This window comes from Dromaius novaehollandiae, chromosome 8, assembly GCF_036370855.1.
Source record: "Dromaius novaehollandiae isolate bDroNov1 chromosome 8, bDroNov1.hap1, whole genome shotgun sequence".
Lineage (NCBI taxonomy): Eukaryota > Metazoa > Chordata > Aves > Casuariiformes > Dromaiidae > Dromaius > Dromaius novaehollandiae.
The window spans coordinates 33,470,235-33,493,167 of record NC_088105.1 but is presented as its reverse complement, the minus strand read 5'-3'; the positions used below and the strand labels follow the sequence as shown (position 1 = coordinate 33,493,167).

General features: G+C 41.3%; 1 protein-coding gene across 1 annotated transcript in view; it reads left to right on the top strand.

Moving 5' to 3' along the window:
- The window catches only part of LOC112985226 (AGBL carboxypeptidase 4), a 588,669-nt gene that overhangs the window by 425,502 nt on the left and 140,234 nt on the right, over window positions 1-22,933 (top strand). The gene's annotated exons all lie outside the window — the stretch shown is intronic.

Below are 22,933 nucleotides of genomic sequence, written 5' to 3'. Positions count from 1 at the left end.
CCCTGAAGTTTTTCTTTTTTTTTTTTTTTCTTTCTGGTAATGTAAAAAAGGGCCTGGTTTGCTTGCTAATAGAAAGAGAAGGATTATTATCCCTGGCTACATCATGTATAGGATAAGAGTTTCTTTACTTTAACTCCTGATTCTGCCAGTACATCCCAGCTGGACCTTTTATCTCCGAACTAATAGTATTACCTGTATAGAAGTGAGTTTAAGTACAAGGAAGATAAGTGAATACATAAGACCCTGAATTTGGGATGGAATCCCATTGCATTGAAAATATTTTCTTAGACTGCTGATTGGTGCAGGATTTATCTTTCTATTATGTTTATACAGCACCCCCAATTGTGCCTGTGACTAAGGCTCCTAAGCATTTCTGTGTTAGACTGATGGTGGAGAACAGAGAAAGGAGCTTCTTAGCCAGCTTAGTCTTTCCTCTTTCCTACCCCAAAGAGCAAGACAATTTTTCCTTCTAGATGGTGGACAGAGCTTGCAGGCTGTTCTATCTGAGGAACAAGTTCTTTCCAGAGACAAAGAGGTCCTTAATATTACAAGAAGGCTGGGTTTAGGGAAAGGCCCCTAGCTAATAAAGCAACAAATCCTGGCACTATTAAAAGTCAGTGTCAATAAAATAAAGCTATTGGGGAAAAACTTCTTTTCAGTTTGGTCCCTTTTCTGGGAAGCTTTGAAAAATCTGGGAGTTTCCAGCAGCCCTGTGTGTGAAGAATGGATTTATTTGCTGTGGTGGCTGAAATGAAAAATCAAAAGAAATGCTTGGTCAGAGTTGGTCTGAAATGGAAATCTTTTTTTTTTTTTTTTTTTCCCTCCATCTCTGTCTCCCACCCCTCCCTGGTGATCAACCTGCAATGAAATAGTTCCAGTTCATTTCCTTCAGAGGGAAAGAAAAAGGACCCTTTCAAACACAAATATAACATTTCATTTTCAGGGTTATTTAATTTTTTTTAAATACAAGTTAGGATTCTCTCTCTCTTTTTTTTTTTTTTTTTTTTTTTTTGGATTAAACTACTAGCCAAGTTCTGACAGCTCTTCAGAGTTTCATTTCTCAGTGAATTAACTACTCACCAAAAAAACCTCATGTCTGGCTTTATTGTCCCCTAGTCCATATCAGCCTTTCTGACAGTTTTAGAGACCTTAAGCAACACAAGGCAGTCTAAGATTATTGTTTTTCTTCAGGCAATACTGGATTCTTAGTCCCTCTGATCCTGATAAGAGTGGTATGAACAGAGTGTATCCAAAGTCCTGTGACAGAAGAGGAAGATATGCCAGCTGCCTCGGAGAGAGGGAGGGCATGGGGCTGTGCATGTGCCAGCCTGCCTTAGCAGCGATGGCTTTTATTAAGTATCCTGGATAAAATCCCCCCCAGATAGAGCGCCAGAGTAACAACCTGCTTTGAATCACTACAGGTTGCTAAAGAGTTTTAACTACTGCCCAGGTGTGGACTGTAACTTTTGGATAAGTAGCACATGATGGATGGATGGCTGCATGCATAGGGGAGTGTGCGGGTGCTGTTGTGAAGCTGTGACTGATCAGGGAATGCGCATCTAAACACGCCTGTCCTGCCACCCTCTCCTCACCTGACGTCTCCCTGCACTGGGGAATAAGAAATGAAATCAAATGCAATGTAAAGATCCCTGCAAAATATTGTAATAAAAAATAACCTCCATCCTTCCCACTCTAGACAAGATCTGTCATGAGGAGCTGCCCACAAGAGATTGGATTGTTTAAAGCAGAGGAAGTTCAGCTTCATGTTGCTATTCTGGAATGGCTCAGTGCAGACTCTTTAGATGTATTCATTCCCTTAAATCATTTAAGGAAAATTAGCTGCCATAAGAGCATAAAACCACATTTTAAATATTGCTATATAGGAGGATTTTTCTTCTGCTGCTGCAGTATGGAAGATAAGCTGTTTCCTTTGAAAAAAGTTCACTTGGGGAGGGTAACAGACAGAAATAAGTGAAGTGGGCATGAGACGGACACACAATGCCATAGCTGCAGCAATTCCAGCATTAAGTGGTCCAAGGCTAAGTGTTTACTGTAGTTACTGTATAAAAATAAACCAAAGCATCTGTGGTTCTCTGTTACTCTCTTGGGTTTTACAAAGTGTGCTTATCTTTTTTTTTTCCAAAGTAAGTGCATCAACTTTAGGGGGGAAAGAAATGAGAGAAAGATAGGAAGCTCCATGTCACTGATTTTGAAACAATCGCTTGTGATGGTAAGTCACTATCATTGTTTTGGCCTATGGGAAGTGAGGTGATATTCTCAGCTCTGTTTCTAGTGGTGTCAGTCCTGCCGATGAGACCAAAGTGGCAGATTTCCTTTTCTGGATCTTGTGCCGTTGGCTGAAGACATTTCTATTGTCAGGTACCTTTCCCTGCCCATAGACATCACCACCTCCCCCTCACTCTACCAGAGTGATTTGTGTAGGTGGTTCCCTGACCCACCTTGGACCAGGCTAGCTGAATTAGCTCAGAACATGAATGTACTGTTTAAGCCAGCTCAGCTGATTTTTGTTTGAAGCACATCAAGGGATGTTCATATGAACCACTCCAGCAGCCAGACTGTGGGGCCACCTTGGGGGTAGTAATATACTCCACGTAGAGAGCTGTTTGCAGAATGAATGTCTATATCCTTCCTAAGGAGTCTAACAAAACAAGTAAGCACAGCCGACTTTAAAAATATGAATACTCTGGTTGACTTCAGCAGTGTACCTTGTGTGCTTAGTTAAGCAGGTGCTTAAAGGTTTTGGATTGGGGATCAAGTGCTCAGCACTGGCAAGCTCAAGCCATGGATGGTCTATGGAGATCAAACAGTCCTTATCTCTGGGATAATAAGCTCTGAAGCCTCCGAGGCTGAGAGGGCAGTGGAGCTGCTCTATTGGCCGGACAGGTTCTATGTGGCCATCCAGCACTTTTCCTGAGGAGCAAATGAACTCTTCAAAATGGATTTAATGGGTGAGCTTAGGTAGCTTGTTCAGTGTCAGTTCAGTTCCCTTGAGCATGTGCATTGTGATATGGTCTTTAATCACAGGGCCTCATGTTATTCTGTCTGTCGGACCCCTGCCTCACTGAGTCCTCCAAATGGAAAACTTTCACATAATGAACAGCTATTCAGGGTTTTGTTTTAGCTTCAGAGTTCATTGTGCGGCCTTGTATTTACTGTGTGCTATTCAGACCCTGTGCTGAGCACAGAATTATTAATCTCCTTGCGGGCTTTTCATTTCTGCTCATTGCTATAGCCTGGGAGCATTTCAGAAGCATTAATTATTTATTTTTCTTAGCACCCCTGTGAGAAGTAAACACATTATCTGTGTACGGATGTGGAGCAGAGGCAGAGATAGTCACAGTCAGAAGTACCTACTCATTTGAGATAGATAATTTAAGATGCCTGGAACTAGGTTTGTTTTATGTCATTCACCAAGTCTTAATACGTTTGGTATGTGGTTCCTACCACCTTCCTTCTCTGGGGAAGATGTCTTTCTACTCCTGTCATTTGGACTTCTCAGCACATAGAGGACAAGGAAGAAGCAAGTACTGACTGCTTGGGAAGAGTCTGTTATAAGTGATTTGCCCCCATCACATGAAAATGCTGATGCAAAGATGAAATACAATGCTCCAGGGCAGTCTCCTTGCAACGCTATATTTTGTCTTACTGTGTCCCCCTTTCTTCTGTTCTACCTGTTTTCCATTTTCTACAGTCATAGAAGCTGAAGTCCTACATGCAAATGATTCCTCTATTAAGTACTATTCACCTTGTGTTCTGAGTGAGCTGGAGACCTATCAAAAAAAAAAAACCAAACAAAAAAACCCACCCGGGCTGTGGTCATCTCCTTTGTCATGCCTACATATACTATAGTCGCAACTTCCCTTTTTCTCTGTCGTTCCTGACTTTGGAGTGCTAGATGCTGCAGTTTTTGCACACTTCTAATACCATTTCGAGAGAAAGTTTTATGTAATTCAAAATGAAACATAAAACTTCAGTGAAGCCCCAATATGCTGAAATCTGAGTCATCAGCTGGGCTGGAACCTTTAGATTCCCCACACAGACATCTGCCACATGAATTAACTGATCGAGGATGGCGACCTGCTATTGCTACGGACTGGTGCGAGGGAGGGAAAATGGGACTATGCCTGTTGGTTTGTGGGTATCTGCTGACAACAAAAATAGTAATAAGAAGAAAGAATGAGTAAATATAATATTACAGACAGGAGAGGGGACATTTAAGGCTCAATGATGCCTTTTATAGTTTTGAGAAGCTTTTTTAAGATCCCATGTGCATAGGCTTAGACTTGAACAAAAAAGTGATGTTTTACGAATCTTGCTGCCTCTGAGGAGGCCTTGATTCCACCCCACATAAACTTGGGTGTGAACCTGGGTGTGCAAGAAGTAAGACTACAGACGAATTAACATTTGTCTGATAAGCCAATGTTACTCTGAGTTCTTCAGCAGATGTCTGCATTCCTCTCCAAAAAAAGCTATCTTCCTTCAAAGATATTGAACATGCACTCTTTGCTGATTCTATGCTATCAGCCATCTCTAGACCTTCTTTTAGAGGCAGATGGATATTTTTCACTGGGGTCAGTTCCCTTCCGTATGTCATGTACCTTCAACTCTGCAGGAAGAGTAGAAGCAGCTCGGTCTGGGGAAAAGGCCGGAGCTGATATTTGTGTTCCAGCTTGTTGCGTTCTTTGCTGATAATCCTAGATACCAGAAAGCAAGTGAGCAGGGATGCTGAGTGGTGTCTGATGACATTAGCATAGCCAGTTGAGGGGAAGTGTGTTCCCTCTTTGGCAATTCCTAACTCATTAAATTGACTGTATTGCTCAGCCAGCTAAGTGGTCTTTCTAGCTTTTCCCATCTGTGCTGCCAAAGAGTTTGGGCCCTGACCTCCCCTGTGCTTGCACAGACTGACTTTTCACCTTCTGTTTCTCTGTCGTCTTTAGTGTCTTTGGGCCTTGCTTTTTCCTGTTTCCCAGTTACTGCCAGCATCATTCCTATGCTTCTCCCATTCTGGTACCCAGCTCTGTTCATTGCTATCAGGAGATTATGCATGTTCCTACCACCCCAGACCTCTCTCCCCAACTTCTTTCTCATCTGTTGATGCTGTTCAGACTGGCAGCAGTCACCCCTGTCATTCAGCACGCCCTTTCCTAGGGTTTCAGTTGCAGCAGCTGGAGTGTACTATCAAGGGCAATAATTTTGAGCATATGGGAGCTATGTTCAAAGTGTGGCTATGCAATGGAAACACTACATATGCTGCAGATCCAAACCCCAACCTTCTTGGTTATCCTGAACTTTTTTTGTAGTGTTGGAAATCAGGATTTTTTTTTTCTAATGTCCTTGGTGATAAAGGCAGTGTTATATTTTGAGGGAAGCATTCTAGTTCAGTGGAAAACTAGGTGATGAGATGAAGACTTAGAAACCTGTAACTGATGTTTTACAGCTAGCAACCATCCCTAATAGCAGCATTGCTTTAGCTACCTCCCATCCTTTCTGCCTTTGGCAGTGCCACCAGACAACTCCACATTAAGAAAAACGCAGGCTCTGCAATGCATGTACTTTGCTAGAACGTGACATACATTTTTTTTTTCAGTCCTGCAAATTGTGTCAATCTTAGAGTCTCCACTTCCACTCATCTCGTAAAATGATGTTATTAGTATTATCATCAATGTGATACTGGGTGGTTGACAAATAAAGTATAATAATACATTTTGCAAGGGTTTTGTATCAAAATTGCACACTTAGACTTCTTACACTATAAGCCCTCAAGTAATATTATCTAATCTAACACTGGAATGACTGGAAGCAATTGTTTTCTGCTAAGGATGTCTTTTCCGCCATCACCTCCTCCATTCCTGGTATGAATTGGAGCAACAAACTTGGAATATATTTTGTTGCAAAATTATAAACTGATTCTTATTCCAGCTGAAACCAGTTTGAATGTTAATAAACGTTTGGAAAGGCTGTGGGTTGGAGTTTGATATTGCTCAGAAATCACTCAGAGCCAAACAAATCAGTCTGCATCATCTGGTATATGGAGTCAGAACAGATTAACGTAGGGAAATCAGATCTTTAGCATAATGCCCTACCTGGCTCCATTTTGCTGTTATCAGAGCTCTTAGACTTTCTTTCCCAGTGAAACAACACAATAGTAATGAGTAATCATTGTTTACACACTATTGAATTTTAACAACCTACTAAGAAGGGTCAGATAGTCCCTGAGGTAACTTGGGTTGTGATTTGCACCTTACAGTTTTCACTCAGGCACCAAACAACTATCATCAGGCACCAGTTTTCACCAGTAATTCTCACCCTAGTGTAATGCATGCTATTCTGAGTTCTTCTCAGGCAAAATGACGAACAAGCTGCTCCTTCTTTCTCCCCTCCTCAAACTAGAAGAAATATTCTATGCAGTGTACGTTCAACTATGATAACTCTGTGGCTGCTTTCTGTGATAATGCTGGTATTTGTGCCAGTTTATTGCTATTGTAGAAATGCCCTTTACCATTTCCACCTTGCAAGTCCCTACTGACTGAAGTGTAACTTTTTAGTATTGCAAATATAATTCTTACTTCAATTCTCTGTTGAACAAAATGCCAGTAGGGCAACCTTTGCTTCACTGGTGCTAGGCTGTAATTTAACAATGTGATGTACAGATCAGTGTCTGATTCTGCAGCTTTTGCTAGTGGGTGCTTCGGATTTTGACTCTGTTTTCCACCATCCTGTTGGACTGGCATAGGAGGAGTTACTAATGCCCTAGCTAATATTATACTTCACTATAGACTGTTTAAAAGTATTCCCACTAAACTTTGCCTGTTGTTAAGTACTTTGGGTATATGCTGACCAAAATGCATGTGATGTGCATGATCAGTTTGTTAGCTGTGGTAGTTTCTGAAAAGGGATCTCGTGAGAGTGGGAATAACAGCTGAGAAGAATTCCTCAGTTTCTTCCACTCAACTTTAATGAGTCTGTTCCTACTTTGTTCTGGGCTAAACATTTTTTCTTGTGCCACTAATGTGCCCTATATTTCTGCTAGGTAAAGCAGCTTCTGATCTTAGCAGCTTCCTGCATGGTCCTTTAAGGCAATAGAAAACATACTCAGTATTAGGAGAAACTTGCTACAGCAGAAATAATTAGGATTATCTACAGGAGATGCTGAATTTCTACCACTGGATGGTTTTATGACAATTATTTATTGGGAAAGGTTTAGATAGAGTTAATTCTCTTCTGAGGCAGTAGAATAGACTCAATAATCTCTATGGATTCTCTTCTCATCTCCAATTAATTTATGATCTTAGATTTGCTTTCAATATGTAAACTGCCTCCATGCATACCTGTATATAAAAACATATACATAAAAGTGAATATATAATTTCCCTGGTAACATCTTAGCAATCACTGACACCATTAAATTAAGTCGCATCTGGAATTGTGAACTCCTTCTTAAACTGATAATAGTAGAAAGTATGTGCTGTTCAGGCCACCCTCTGCTAATAACCTTATTTTTTGCAGTAGCTCTGGGAATTACAAGCCACATTTCATCTAAACTAGACAGGCTTTCTGGTTGTTTTTTTTTGTTTGTTTGTTTTTGTCATACTGACATGTTCATAATCTAGCTCTGGACACTGTTCCACTGTACTTTTGTCAAATATCCTAGATGTTCTAGGGACTGCATCTACAGCTACCAAATTTCTCTGTGTTTGTACTCAGTCTCAGACACAGAGAATAGGAGTGTGGGTTTTTTGCTATCCCTTTTTGGTAATGTTTGTATTTGGAATAGGGACAGTTTCAACTAATCTTCTCCCATTAAAAAAATGAAACATTTTAACCCTAGAGACTAAAGCCAGAATCTCCTCCTCTGTTTCAACACGGGCAGTCATTATTTGTTTGTACCTAATGTTCATAAGCTGTAGTTGTCTGAAATATCCGTAGACAATTTGGTGTGTGGCTCACTATCATATCTCTAGATTTGTACCCCTTTAGTTAACTCCTTCAGTTCCTCAGATGCTTCAGTAAGATTTACATCCTATGACTTGGACCATCTGGGTACAGTAGCACTTGCAGGTTGCTGCTCTGAACATCTAAATCAGGCACAATTTTTTTTCCTATAGTTCACCATTCTGAGAAACCTTTGCACTGCTTTCTTTTTGGGGCAGGCATGTTAGTTATGACCTCCACTTTTTGGTGATGTACTGTGTACCTTATTATCTTTTCTTCCAGGTGTTTTATTGCTATTACATGGAACTTGCATTGCTGCTTTCTTAGCTTTACCTCTACAACTCTGTCTCTTTCCACAGCTCTTTATGGCCTTTAGTCAAACTCTTCTTCTCTTTTACCTTGGATCAAAATATTATCCATCAAAGCTTTAGTACCCTCTCTACCATCAAAACATGGTTGTATTTTCCTGGGACATGCCTAGGGGCCTGAACACAACTCAAACATCCCTCTGAGGAAATAGTGTCTCCTAAAATAGTTTTTGAAGATGTACAGCCATGTTCTCTATTTTTCTAGGGGCATCTGCCAGCACCCTGCTGATGAATCAGAGCCATCTCTTCAAAGAATTTGCCCCTTGTCAGTGGAGGAAAATATTCTCTTTATATATAATGTACACATTTTTTTCTCGGTCTGTGTGTACAAGGCAGGTTCAGTATGGATTTTTTTCCCCCTTCTCTCTTGCATCTTCTTTCTGCTTTTATTTTCTGTGTGATTCTTACAATGGTGATGTTATCAGATTCCTCTTTTAGTATCTGCATTAGGTAGAGAAGCTGGGTTTTTTAGTAGCCTTAATTAGGGAGTGGCTGACATGCTCAGTGCTGTTTGAGAGCAGTCCTGAGTCTGGAAGACATACTCAAGCTCCTCCTCAGTAATTTTGGTTTCATGTTTCTCCCCCCCTTCTCTGTTTCTCAGTGAGACACAGGGTTTGAGGTTTTTTACCCAGTTATCAAAAAATTGCCCCTTCGTCTCTGCTCTCCCCCAAGTGCTTCTATAAACTGGGTCAGAGTCAAGGTCGCTGACAAGACGCTTCGTTCGGTGTCTGCATTTGAACTGATGGGCACGGGGTGGAATGAGCTCCTGCAAAATGTAGCAGTCAATTCCAGCTGGCTCTTGCCAGGGCTTCTCAGAGATGGGGCTTCTCACAGGATGCGAGTGGAAATGCCTGGAATGAGCTGATCCATTTTGTTTTTCCTGCTTCAGACAGCATTGGGAACATGCCCTTTGTTCATGTAGCTCAATTTTCCGCCTGGGATTGCATTTGCCTTTTAAGACACAGGGGCAACATATCCAGCAAAGTCACTGCCAGGGCTTTTTTATTTAATACAAAAGAGCTCTTAGTATTCAAAGATGATTTACAGACAGCTGGCCAAGTGTTTGACCTAACTATGTCTGTTCGTGCTATTCTACTGATGCAAGATAGCTGTAATAGAGGCTTACACAGCCAGTGGACAATTAACCCAATGTATGCAATGAAGATGGGTAAAGTGGAATGCTGATTTTAAATGAGGATATTGACATAATAGCATCTCAATCAGTGAGCCCTGGAGTAGCAGTGCAAAATTACTCACGAATAGCAGAGGAAACCAAGCCAATGGAGGAGCAATGTTATAGCAAAAAGGAAGCTCAGAAGCAAATAAGGCAAAAAAAGGGGGGGGGGGGGAATTGTATCAACAAGTACCATGCAATCTCTAGGCATTAAAATTTCATGCCAAAGTGGGAAAAATACAGTATTAGAGCTATATTGTCAAGATGGCAACAGTAAGTGTCCTTATAAGGCATGCTAAGAGAGATCAGAGAAGCTACGAGGGCTCAAAGAGCACAGTGATGGGGGCTGGGTAAATGTCATGATCAAATGTGTTGTAGAAACTGCATTTATAGACTTTATAAATTACGTTATCCTGGAGCAAGAAATCAGAGAGCCCGAAAGAGAAGACAGAATTTGTTACTTATCCCTAAGCAGGGAGTAATTCTTGATTGAAGATGTAACCGTCAAAAAATCGTTCTGTAATAATAAATGTAAACATGATTAAATTCATTGCTCTTGATGAAGTATAAAAGCCAAAAAGTACTGTAGAGTGACACACGCTTCGAAAAGGGGAACAACATCAAAATGGAAGGGAAAACTAAAAGGAGCAGCTGAAAGTGCAAAAGAGAACAAAAGAACACTTTCAGGTGACATGGAAGCTATATAAAAACACCATCTTGGGAAAGCATTTTTGTATCATTACTATCAGAGAGTAAACATATTACACCTATTTAAAAAACCTTCACAACTTTAAAAAAGGTCTCATAAAAAGTTAGCATAGTTGAGTATTAGACTGAAGAAGGCCATTAGCGATAAAAGCACACCCTCTGAAGTCTTGTCCAAATGAAGAAAGTAAGGAAAAAAAGCTAATATACCCTGGCAAGTTAAATGTAAAACCATAATAATATAGGACAAAAACAATTTTGAAGAATAACTTGCTAAAGGCATAAAAACTAATAATAAAAACTTTTTCAAATACATCAGAGGTAAGAAGCCTGCCTGAAGGTCTATAAGGTTGATAGATGATCAAGATGTAAAAGAAGTGCTCAAGGAAAATAAGGTCATTGAAGAAAAGTTGAATGAATTATTTGCTTTGGTGTTCACTGTGAGGAGCCTAGAGGGAATTCCCAAATTAGAGCTGCTCTTTATAAGGGACAAGTCAAATACATGGATACCAGTGGTATAATGCTACATGTAATTTTAGAAGAGGCATTTGTACCTCACAAATCTATTAGACTTTTTTTGAAGGAACTGACAAGCATGGATAAAGCCAAACCAATACCTGTGGTATATCTGAATTTCTGAAAAGCTTTGGCGAAGTTGTTAACCAAATGACTTCAAAGACATTAAGAACCCAAGCTGCTATTGGATGAGATAGCCTTCCTTTGGATTGATGGCAAATGAAAACAAAGGTGAGTCTTCACAGTGGATGAAAGTTGCTTGTGCAGATTGTAGGGGATTATTCAAAATATTCATAAATTATTCAGGGAAAAAATGAATAAAGTTTTCTGATGGAATACAATTATTCAACACAGTTACAGTTGCACTGTAGAAAGATCTTATGATGTTGAGTGATGGGATGGCAGATGGAGTCCAGTGTCAATAAATGCAAAGACACTTGTGTGTCTTTGGGATGAAGACGGGGGGAAGGAAGTCAAGTCAAAGAACTAGGCAATAAAAAGCCTAATGTCAATTAGTAATACCACTTGGGAAAGACAGGCCTTTCAAAATAGCCTATCAATGACCGACTGCTCACAAAGGCCAAGACAGTTTTAGAGTCATCAATACGGTCCTTAATGTGTTTACCCATAGCTTGGGTAAGGTGCACAACTCTGACAACCTTATCTTGAGAAGAACTGGCCAAGGAAGTTCTAGAAAAGAGTGAGGAAAAAAGAAGACCAGAAGTTTAAAATGATTTCTGTACAAGGAAAGGTTAAATAGCATCGTCTGTTCAGCTTGAAAGAGATATTTTGAAGAAGAATAAATGATTTCAAAATCAAAAAAAGAAAAATACAAATACATGGAAGTTATCAAAAACAGAAAAGCATGAATAATCTGTGAAAGGCTACTAATGCTGAGTCCAGAGTTGGGAGATTCCTATTTTAGAAACTGCCAAAAATAGGGAGGCTGTTACTTGGGGAAGGTGTGTTTTTTGTTTTGTTTTGTTTTTAACTTTTATTGGTTTTGTAAACATCCTATGCTGGCCACAGCCCATGATCTCTGTGTAGCCACTCTCATGTGAGCTCATGCATTGCAAGCAACACTACTTCTGCTACTGCCCTCCAACAGTCTCTTGTACCATTCCCAGAAAAAAGGAGAAAGGGTTGGTGGTATGATGGCTGCACTGGGACGATTGCTTTTATGGGCAAATGATAGGAATTGTTCTGCTTAAAAGCTCTGTTCTTCCCTTCTAATTATCCTGTGTATCTGCAGCGCTGTAATTATGGTGTCTGAGGCTACCTGAACCTTCAGGCAGGTAGTGTGCAGACCCATGCAATATCACTAAACTGCCAAAGCTCGTGTGAAACCATATTCTGGCTGGGAACAGCAGAGCCTGCAAACTGTGTTATTTCCCTAGTTATAGAAAGAGAATTATCCTCAGACAGCGGATGCCGTTATCTTGTCTATTTGACACTACGTGAAGGTAGAGACTAGGGTCTAGGTCCCTTGATTTCTTGGCTTATCTCATTCCACAGTAGAAATCCCCCTAAATCCTGTAGATCATATTGTCCCCTACTTACTTCCAGCTTGTGCCCATTTTACTGTGTTATTCAGAGTCTGGGCGTGAGAACAGGAATCCTGGGAGAAGAACACAGCAGCTGCTTAACAGCTTAAAGAAAGGTATAGCAACTAATGAATCCAGTGGGGATATCTTAGGCTGATAGGTTTTAGTTACAGAGAGGATGGCCAGAGTGCTGAACAAATAATACTACTGCTCTTTTGAAAAGCATAATAGATATTCTTTACGATTTCAAGTTGCCAGGATCTTTGCCTTTTGAAAACTCATCCTGTGAGCATTTTAATGAAGCAGAGCTGCTTCTGAGTTATTATTTTTCCAAAACCTGAAAATCTATACTTTTAGACTAGCAGGCACCAAAAATAGCTTAATGCCTGTAGCATTATTAACAAGATTTTGTGGGCAGCAACCCTGCAGTTTTGCATATGTTTTCTTGATCTAGAGCCCAGTTTAAGCTGTTGAATGGGGTCTGTGTCTATAATGTTCCCTAAGTGCTATTATGCAAAGAGATTGCTTATTTGAATCATTAATCAGTCTCTGGATGGCTGCAAGTTCTTATATTTCATGGCTGGTTTTCATGATATATGTGACCTATTCATAGTGTTTCTCAAGCCGCAGTGGAACAAGACTTAATTTCTCTTCTTGTTAAAGCTTTTCTGCTGACTACCTTCGCTAGTTAATGCTTAGAAACAATACCAAGCCCAGAGGACCCCTATATGCGGAACTCTACTGCAAAGGTTCCTCAGACAAGGAAACTCTATCAGTTGCTTGACTTTTTCAAGCCAGAGTTAATATGATAGATTGTTGTTTCCCATATGGATGTGTTCAGTCATCTTTTCAGTTTACTAGTCAGATACAGTAATCTGAAAAGTTACTAATCTGATTACTGTATATCTGTAAAAATCCTATTAAAACTAATATATTAATTAGCAGAGGTTGGATTTTCTTCTTTTCAGGAGTTACATCCTGATGTTGGAATTTTGCAACATCAAAGTTAGCAATAGTTCCGTCCTGTAAGTATTTTGAAGGCTTCTACTTGTTGTCTTCCCTAGTGTTGACACCTGTGGATCAATAGGTTTTAAAACTAGACAGGAATCACTGTGATAATATAGTCCGACTTATGAAGTACTAAATATCATCGATCACGGTTTTTCTAAATGGGCATCAAACTCCGAGCTTCACCAGCTTCTGGTGGCTTAGCTGTTAGAGAGAATGACTGATCTTAAAGAGCTTGGAAGGTTTATCTCACATCTGGAATAGCAAATCTTCCTCTAGATATGTTCAAAAACCCCTTTCCCATAATGGTCGGGTACTTAAGCTCTTTTTTTTCTTTCTTTTTTTAAAATAATTGTTTCTTTTTCTCTTCAGTATATTTACTGAATATTCAGCATATTATCTTCTGGGAACTGATTTACAGCAAATTGCAGTGTAGACTGGGATTCCTTAGCTAGGTCACTTCAGTGGCCTGAGCTGCGGCTGCTCCTCCTGAATCTGAACAGGCTTCGTTCAGTTAAGTCCTCCTGAGCATGCAGAAAGCCGGTGGTACTCTGATGTGCAGACTGCTCCCTTCATTTCTGTTGGGCTTACTCATGTGGCGAGGGTGACTTTAGAGACGGTACTGTTAATTATTTCACTATTTATCAAGACATGGCAAGAAGAGGAGGAGGGGTCATGTGATGAGGACTGAGCACCCTCAGTTCATATCTTCTATATGTGAAAGAAACACAGGGTTTACCAGGCCATGAAGAGCAGGAGTCTAAATTAAGATGAACACATGAAATGGGGCATTTGTCAGGGGCATGGGAAGAGAACAACGGGCTTAACTTTGCTGAAAGGGGAGCTCTGCAAAAAAGTTTGCATGGAAAGCTTGTAAAGCGAATAAAGCTTTGCTGCCTCCGTCATCGTGATATTTTGGTCTGGTTTATACTTTTTATGTTTTGATGCATAGAATTTGGTGCTTTTCTGGTGTTTTTGATGCTTTTGCTCAATAGTAACACTGCAGAGAATGTAATGCTGCTAATGTTGCAGCCTATTGTGTTCAATAGGCTGTTGCTTTAAGTGTTTTTATTTATGTACTGTCCCCTGCATGATCATTTTCTAACTGTGAGAATATCTTCCATTTAGATTTGGATTTTCGAGAGTACTTTCTGAAATAGGATCCTGTCCTCTCTCCCTATATTTTAAATCCAAAGCATGGCAAAGTTCAGATGCAAGTTAGGTATCAGATTATGCCCTGCTGAAATATAGCCATCTCTGGAAAGGACCCCATCAGTGAAGCATTATTTGAAGGCTGTTTACTTAGACATACATCAAGAAAAATCTCTTTCTGTTCTGAGTTCAGCCAATCTATTGTTTTGTATTTTTGAAAACAAACTGCCTTCATCTTAGTATTGGTCTTCTGCTAGGAATTTGTGGTGTTTTATAACTTCCCCAAGCAGAGTACTCACTGTAGAATTAAATCTCAGCAGGAATAGATTTAATCCTCTCTGATGACTTGTAGCCTATAGAAACATTATTGCCTGTGCTTGGTTGGGGAGTCTGCCCTTCAGGAGTCGGATGTTCTCCTCTTCCCGGAGTTAACTCATGCAACAGAGACAGCTTTTTATTCTGTTTATGTCCCTTGATAATGGCTGTATCGATCTGGCCTGATGTAAGCAGAGGTTTGCAGTTTGCCAAATGCTGCTGAGGGTACCAGACTATTCCTGCACCCAGCAGACGCACTCCATCATCCCTGAGCCTCGGCCCGTGAAAGTGAGAGCAGCAGGATTCCACATGTGGGTGACTCACAAAATGGCATGTGTCGGTATCTGGCGTATGTCAGCCTCGGAGGCTTCTAAAATTAGAAAGAGAGTATTTTCTGTCGTGTTTATTTTGTCTGCCAAGAAATGCAGGAACATTTAAAGGTTAGTCTAATTTTCGGTTGTTCAGAAACGAAAGCTACGGTGGCGATGCTGTGCGAGAGAACCTCTGGATGGTGTTTTCAAATAGGCTGAGTGTGCCTTTCCTCAAAAAATACAAAAGCTGCAAAAACTGACCCGAGTGGGAATAGGAACCAGGAGGAAGCTGGGCTGCTGTCCAGCATGACAGCTCTAGGCAAATCACTTAATTATCTCCTTTCCTGCTCAGTTGAACAAGGAATTTTCAATGCAAGGCAACAGCTAACAGAAAAGGTTTGCGGCCTAAATTCTTACATGCAGCAAGTCAAAGTAGAGCTGTAGGAGTGAGAAGTGCTGAATCTACTAACATTGCTTCAGGGCCCTTTGTTTAGAAAACAGTGTAAATCTGTTTACCTGATTTTCATTGCACAAAATCCCAGTTTTCCTTTGAAATGAGAATTATTCCAGCTCTGCAGTGATGAATACATCCCACCATGACAAATTAGACAGTGTTCGTAAAAACAAGAGGCCTGTGTGTGAATGAGAGCAGGACTAGCTATTAGGTTATGAGGTTGCTTTTTGCCCGGAGTCCAAGGTGGAGGAGACATTACCTGAAGTACAGGGCAAACTACTTTTGTTGTTGTTCTCCTTGAGAGCTGGAAGATGCTGATTGCTTGATCCCATTGCATCCCGGTTCTAGTCTGTTAATTCCAAAGATCCTTCTCCAAGCGGCACGGTTATTTTGTAATGAGATTAGAGGGAGTGGGAGAGAGGCAGCGAACCGCGCAGCTGCACTCCGGGGACCTGGGAAAGTGTGATTCAGAGTGGGCTGGCCAGCGAGGAGTGCAGAGATGCCTGTCCGACCTCTGCGTATTATTGCAAGGATTTTACATTTGTCACTGTAGTGGATTATTGTTTGCAAAAGCAAATATTTAGCAATTATTGGCTGTGTTAGTCAAATTGATATATACCACTGTTGTATAATAAGGTAGTATTCTGTACAGGGTGTTTGCAAATGACTTTGTTGATTTCTGCAGTATTGTAATAGCGAAGGGCGATGAAAATTTATATCATAACAGGCATTGTGATTTTATGTTATTAGTGAAAATAACTTCAAATGCAGTTCGCTAGGTCTGAAACACAGAAATTCATCCAAGTGAAATATTAGTTTAGCTTTCAGTTTAGTTCTGAGAGCGCCAGTGTCTTCTATTGAAGTCAGCAGAAGCTGTAAATGATGATTGTGGCTGCTTTTAGCCATTTGGATTGATTTATCATAGGAACCCATTAATATCCGTGCACTGCAAGCAGTAGAAAAAGTGTATGTGTATGTGTCTACACATATATTACACCTATAGTTTGCTTTATGCATTGCTTTTCCTGTTGCTTATGTATTTTGAAAAGGTGTTTATCTGTGTCTCTTCCCTGTGGAGTACAGAAGTATGATTGGATCGAGTTATGTGCAGTTCAGGGAGAGACCAGAGCATTTGGAATGAAGCTTGGGAGCCATTTACAAGGCCATTACAAAAACTGTGGTCTGCACCGGGTACCCAGGCCCAAAATGCCAAGGAGAAGATGCCATCTGGCTTTGCAGCCTGGCCAGCATCAAAGGGGTCCGTGCTAATTGGAGCAGAGCCCCTCAGTGAGCTGTAGGGAGCCATCCTGCAGGAACCCGGGCTGGCGGGATGACCTGATAGGAATTTTCCTTTTCTAACTTGAGTGAGGGAGAGTTGGCTGGAGCGCACTGCCAGCTGCCACCCTCTTTCAGGACATTGTAGAGAGAATAAAGCTGAACTTTAGCTGACTGGCTCTGTACTCTGGGTAACTGTTAATAATGAAATTGATGCCCTCTCTAACTACACTAGGACTCAGTGGGGTATTTTAGCTTTTTTAGCCTTTGAATTGGAATTTATAGAACAGACTGAGGCCAGAACAAATTGAGTTAGCCCTCCTAAGTGTAGTTTCTACTTGGCCATTGCTTCCTTGAGCATGGTAGGCATCATAATAGTATGCATTGGTGAAGCTAAAAAAGTTTGCTCGAGGATTTGTCACGTTCTACAAAGAATAGGCAAAGCAATACTCATTTACCTTAGAGTATGTCTACACGGGTGTTTAGACTCACCCCAAAATCAGCACTTGCTCCCTCTCTACGCTGAAAACCCTTCCGATCAGTGCTTGGCATCTCTCAAGGCTGAGTGTGGAAGTTCTGCTCAACATAAGGTCTTAAGTTTAACCAAGCCCCTCTCCAACTGTCAGCCTGGGGTATTCTTTCACCTCGCCTGGGGTATTCTTTCACCTCACCTGGGGCTTGCCCAGTTTCCTTCAGTCTTTAAGCCCAGGGAGTTGTCTGTCCCATCAGTTCCTAGTTCCGATTCAGGAGGCTTCAGCCCTTTGGTCCCCAGTAAGGTAAACATGCACATGGGATGTTCCAACATGCAATAGTTTCCCTGTTCCTGGAAGTGGTGCTCTCGTGCTTTCTGCCCCCAGATTCCCGGTCACGATGCTTAAAGTTGGAAGCAGTTCATGAAGAGGGAACAGATGGGTTCCTAGGAGAACTCTGCTTGAGGAACGGGGTGTTCTGTGGGTGGCTTTTGGTGTGGCCTGACTGATGAGATGCAAATGGGGAATGGCAACTTGTGATTTGGAGTCAGGGAAAAATTACTTTCAAGGCCTGCCCTAAATATGGACTTGCATATACATACATGTGGATCAAAATTCTCTAATCCGGCTGTCTGTACACCCATGTGGAAGCTTTGAAAGACAAGCAGTGTAATTTCAATCAATTGTGGGCATAAGAAGGTACACTTGGTTTCTGCACATCTGAAAATTAGGCGGCTTTGGCTGTCACTTTCGTAAACAAAACAGCTAGTTCTGGTATGCAAGCATGTGGATCCTGTTTCATCTTTCTCTGAGTTTTATTATTTCAGTATCAGTAAATTCCATTTATTTTAAGTTTCTCCTATTCATCTGAACCAATTCATGTGTCTGATGTGCTATGTAGTCCTTACTTTAATCATGGTGCTATTCAGTCCCTGGGCATTGGAATTAAAGAGGGGGAGAGTAAAACACACAAATTTTGAGGATAAAATGACTCATGTTTAAAAACTAAGAATATAGAAAAGGCCAATTTGGCTATAACAGTTTGACATCAGAAATCTTGTTTGTAAAAGGAAGATATTTTTAAGATCTGCTTTTTTTTCTCCTGTTATAGTATCTTTAAAAATGCATTTGATAATGGCCTTGAGGATTATAGCTTTCAGAGACAATTCTCAGACAGGATTTGTATGAAAAGCCTTGGTGGAATTTTGCTGAAGGTGCAAAAGGACAAATAGTCAGCCAGACAAATGGAGACAGAAGGGCAGAGAGTGGATGTGAGCTTTTCCCTGAACCTCTTGTAGTTGTAGGCATTTTAAAGTAATTTCAAATAACCTCATGGTATATGAGTAAAACAGCTTTACTGTACACTGGACAATACCTGAGCAGGCTTGACATATTTTGTAAGGTGAAACCCTTGGAACAGTAGATGTAATAAAGTGGATGGATTGAATATAATAGCAAAATAAATAACACAGGTTATTAAACTGCCCATGTTATTCATGGCCATATTGCATTCAGTAAAACCTTCCTTTCTTAAATCTGTTGCAAGCTACCATGGAAAATCCAGTCTGTCCCAGGGGAGCAGTGCAGGAGTCCAGGGAGCACCTCAGCTGGCACAGGGCCAGTTTCATATGGCGCATACAGAGCCACAATGATGCATTAAGGTGAAGTGTTAAGAAGAGGCAACCTTCTGAGAAATGGTCCATTAGGCTTCTTAGGGAAATTGCTGACTATTTTTTGTGGTATTATAGTAGGGAGCGAGCAACTTGTGTCCTTTGAGGACTTGTTCTCCTGTCCATTGCCCAGGAAAATGAAGAATCTTGAGACTAAAAACTCTGGGGCTGCCTCGTGCCAAGTGGCTTTCAGGTATCCAGTCGCCTGGCAGTGACACCTCACTGCTTGAAGGAATCTTAGGACTATGTGTGAGGGATAGATAAGAGTGCTTAGGAAGAAATGGCATTTATTCTGAATAAAGATGCATCTGCAGCCTCCCTACTGGAATATAATCCTTGCAGTTCTGGGGTTATTTCAATCAACCTTAAAAGACCCCACCTTATATCTGGCTATCATTCAAACGGATTTGCCCACTGCAGAGATACCACACCACAGCCAGATATGCAGCGTGCTGATATCCCCACCATAACAAGATGAGGAGTTGATTTCTGTGCTAAGATGCATTTCAGGAGCCAAAGGAGAATAGAAAAGGAAGGTAAGCCTAATCTGAGGGGGGAGGGAAGTGATCAGGAATCAAAGGGAGCACGTACCTCTGCTCAAAGTTACTGTGCTTGTAAGTGTGTCATGGTCCTTCTCTAATGACCGAGTTCATGGAAGGAAAACTAATTACCATCGTTAGCAAAGCTCCCTATTTTGTGACCATTACAATCTCCCACTCTTTCTTTTCTAAGCGATTGTCCTTTTGAAAGTCAGGTCCTGCATTTCATGCCCATCTTTCACTGAATCAAGCCATTCCTATCTGATTCACCCAACCAAGGTCAGTTTGTAAGCCCTGGCAGCACAAATAGGAAGGTGCAGGTGCTCTTGTCTTCCTCCCTGTGAAGAGCATGATTTGGTAGAGGAAGGAGCTGATCTCTTTTGCTGTAGGTGGTTCACATCTTTGAAAATGACTTTTCACTGGTGCCAAGAACTGGCCTCTCCCTTTGGACACTGAATGAGCAGATGCCTAATTAGCCTATTATTTACTATGGTTGAGATTGCTGAATTTTGATGAAAGAGACTACTTTAATCATTGATTCATGACACAGATGCTCATACTATGCATTAGGCTGTTTAACCTTCTGCAAATATGGTTGCCCCATTCACCCTTTCATAAATATCCTGGCAACTGCCCTGTCTTCCTTCATTCTCTGTGAGGGGGAAGATTGGGAGACCCCAAATTGGTCTTTAGTGCTGGTAATGAGTGATTCAAATGCAAGTAGAAGACACTGATTGGCATGAGGACACTGGGTGCAGCACAGGGGGGCTAAGGTGCTCTGCTAGCGCTTAGTGGAACGGTTGGATCCCTGTGCCGGGGTGGAGAGGGCTGCCTCTGAATCGTGCCATGTATTGCCTGAGTCTGGAAAGCTGAGCTGGGGCATCCTGTGTGAACAGGTCTCTCAGGACATCCTTGTCCTTTTAGGGTAGGAGTGCAGCTGTAAACCTGGGAGCACAGTTATACAGAGGTGGGATTGTTCCAGGCTTCCCTTCCACGTCTCCCAGTGCGGCTGTGTTAGGCAGACCCTGTTGCTCTCAACTTTTAATTTTCTCCTCTGGAATGCGTATTGGAGACTCGTGGGAGCTGGGACAGTGGTAGCTCAATCACTGTGGCTTTGAGGAAGCTGAATACCCTGCTGCAGTAACTCCTCACCATATTCTCTTTCTTCTGGCCTTCACTCCTGGGCCCATCGTGCTTTGCTATCAGAAGTGCCAAGAGGAAAATGAGGCTGGTGTGAGAGGAAAGTTCAGCCGTGGTGATGAGTTGGGCTGTGTGCTGGTGGGCTGCTCCGCGCAGCCTGAAGGAGACCATGCTATAGTGGGTTCACAGCTGAAGGGTTCCTTACACACCAGCCAAATCTGTTTTAAGCTGGCGCCAGATTTCTGTAGAAGGCAGAGCAGAATAAATACTCGATGATTTCTGAAGGCCTGAAACTTTCTTTCACAGAACCCTCTTCCTCAATAATGAAAAAATTCCCTCGATCTGCTACTGAATTCAGAAGAGGATCATCACAAATATTGTTTGAATGGGCCAGGTGTCAGCAGGAAAGCAGACCCTTTTTAAAAGACTTCAACAGCCTTTTCAAATGCAGTTTGCATCTCCCTTGTCACAACCATCTACCCAAAACGCATCAGCCTTATGTGCTCCCTGCTGTATTGGTCGTTTTCTGTACATCCACTGGTTGGTGAAGGGAGGGGCCCAAAGAGGTAGAGCTGTAAAAAGCTGGATAAACATCAACTGTGTTTTAAAATCTGAATAATTGTTGGGCCTTGTACTGTTGGGAAGAGAAAAGGAGTTAAAGATTTGTTCTCTGTTTGGTGTGATAAATGGCACGTTCTATGTAATATCGATGATGGATGCAGCCTGAAAGGTCAGGGGAATTCCCAGCACAGGGTCTGACCTTTATTTTACTCACTTCTCCACACTGAGTTTAGAATAAATTCACCGGTTAGGAGGAATCTACCACTGGAGGTTTTCTCTTTGTGTTTTATTTTTGAATGAGTTCTTTCACTTTAAATTCTTTACAGGGATTTTTATTTTTTGTGTTTTTTTTTTTTTTTTTTAGTAGCGGGAGGAGGTGAAGAGAGGGAGCATTTTAAAAAAATATTTGGAAGATTTCAGAGGCCAAACAAAGAGGAAACGCTTTCCTTTTTGGAGCTTTGAGATTAGTCACGCTTCTGTCTGTTTGGGAGGAATGTTGATATCATAATAGAGAGCCCAATCTTGCGTTAATATGTATGGACTGATACGGCCTTCTCTATGCTGCAGAAATCCTTCCAACTGTAATAAATTGGAAACCCTTTATTCTGAGAAGAGCAATTATCAGAATCCAGCATATTTCTCCCCCTCCCTGTCACCTAACTTTGTGCTCTCATCTAGCTTTTTGACTTGCATAAGCCCCAAAGAGAAATGGATTTATTTAGTGTTGACCAAAGTTTTAGCAGTACAAGTTGATAGGAATAAGTTAAGGGGAAAACTTCGCTAACTGTGGGATTAGACTGCTAGAGTAGTCTCTCAATTAAAACAGAAAAAGGGACTGCTTTTCTAAGTGATTGAAAACTGGCACAGAGAATTTTTTTTGACCTTTGCTATGTCAGGACCATGATCCACAATTTAGTAGCTCTGCAGAAATCACTTGTAAGATACTAGTAGTATATGATCCTCAACACGAAGCAGTGCAGTGCTGGGGCATATGGTACTGGAGCAACTCAGATACTGTTGAAGGCATGGCTGGGCCAGTGCAACTGTGAACTGGATAACAAACATTGCATCAGCATTTCCAGTGGGGAAACTGAGCTGAAGATTGGCTAGGAGACCACAGTGGATTCTCTGGAAGGGAGTACCTAGCAGCACTGAGAGCCACCAGGAGTGGACAGAAAAGTTGCACTGAGCTGAAAACATTGCTTGCCCAGGAAAAATGTCTGTAATTTTGTGGGATAAATTCAGAACAGCCCTTTTTCAGGCCATCAGGTGATGCAGTGTGGCTTGGAAACCAACTTTCTTTCATTTGCCCTGTATGCTACTGTACAGTGCTGTCTGTGTTCATTACCTGCATTTTCTTTTTTATGTTTTTGCTGTGATAGCCAATATCAGCTGAGCTTCCTTTTAAAGATTGCTAAGGTGTTCATGTGGCTATCAGAGGTCTGGAGGATGAAGAAGCCAATGCTGGAATAGTGTTGCTGCAGAATACACATTTGTCTAATTGCAGTGGTCTGTTTTTAAAAGCAGTCTGTGGAGGTACAAAATGACAGTCTGAAATATGCCCCCAAACTACAAATGCTTGAGCAGCAAGACAATCCAAATTTTCCCTCTCTTTCCGATATGCCTAAGGGATTTCATATATTTGGTGTTGTAAGGCGATTTCACAATTTCTTTGGACAACACAATCAAGACTTCCGGGAGATGGGAGGGTATTCTTGTGGGATAAGATATAACGTTATTGTGGCTGTCATGGTTCCAGAATAGAAAGAAATCAAGGC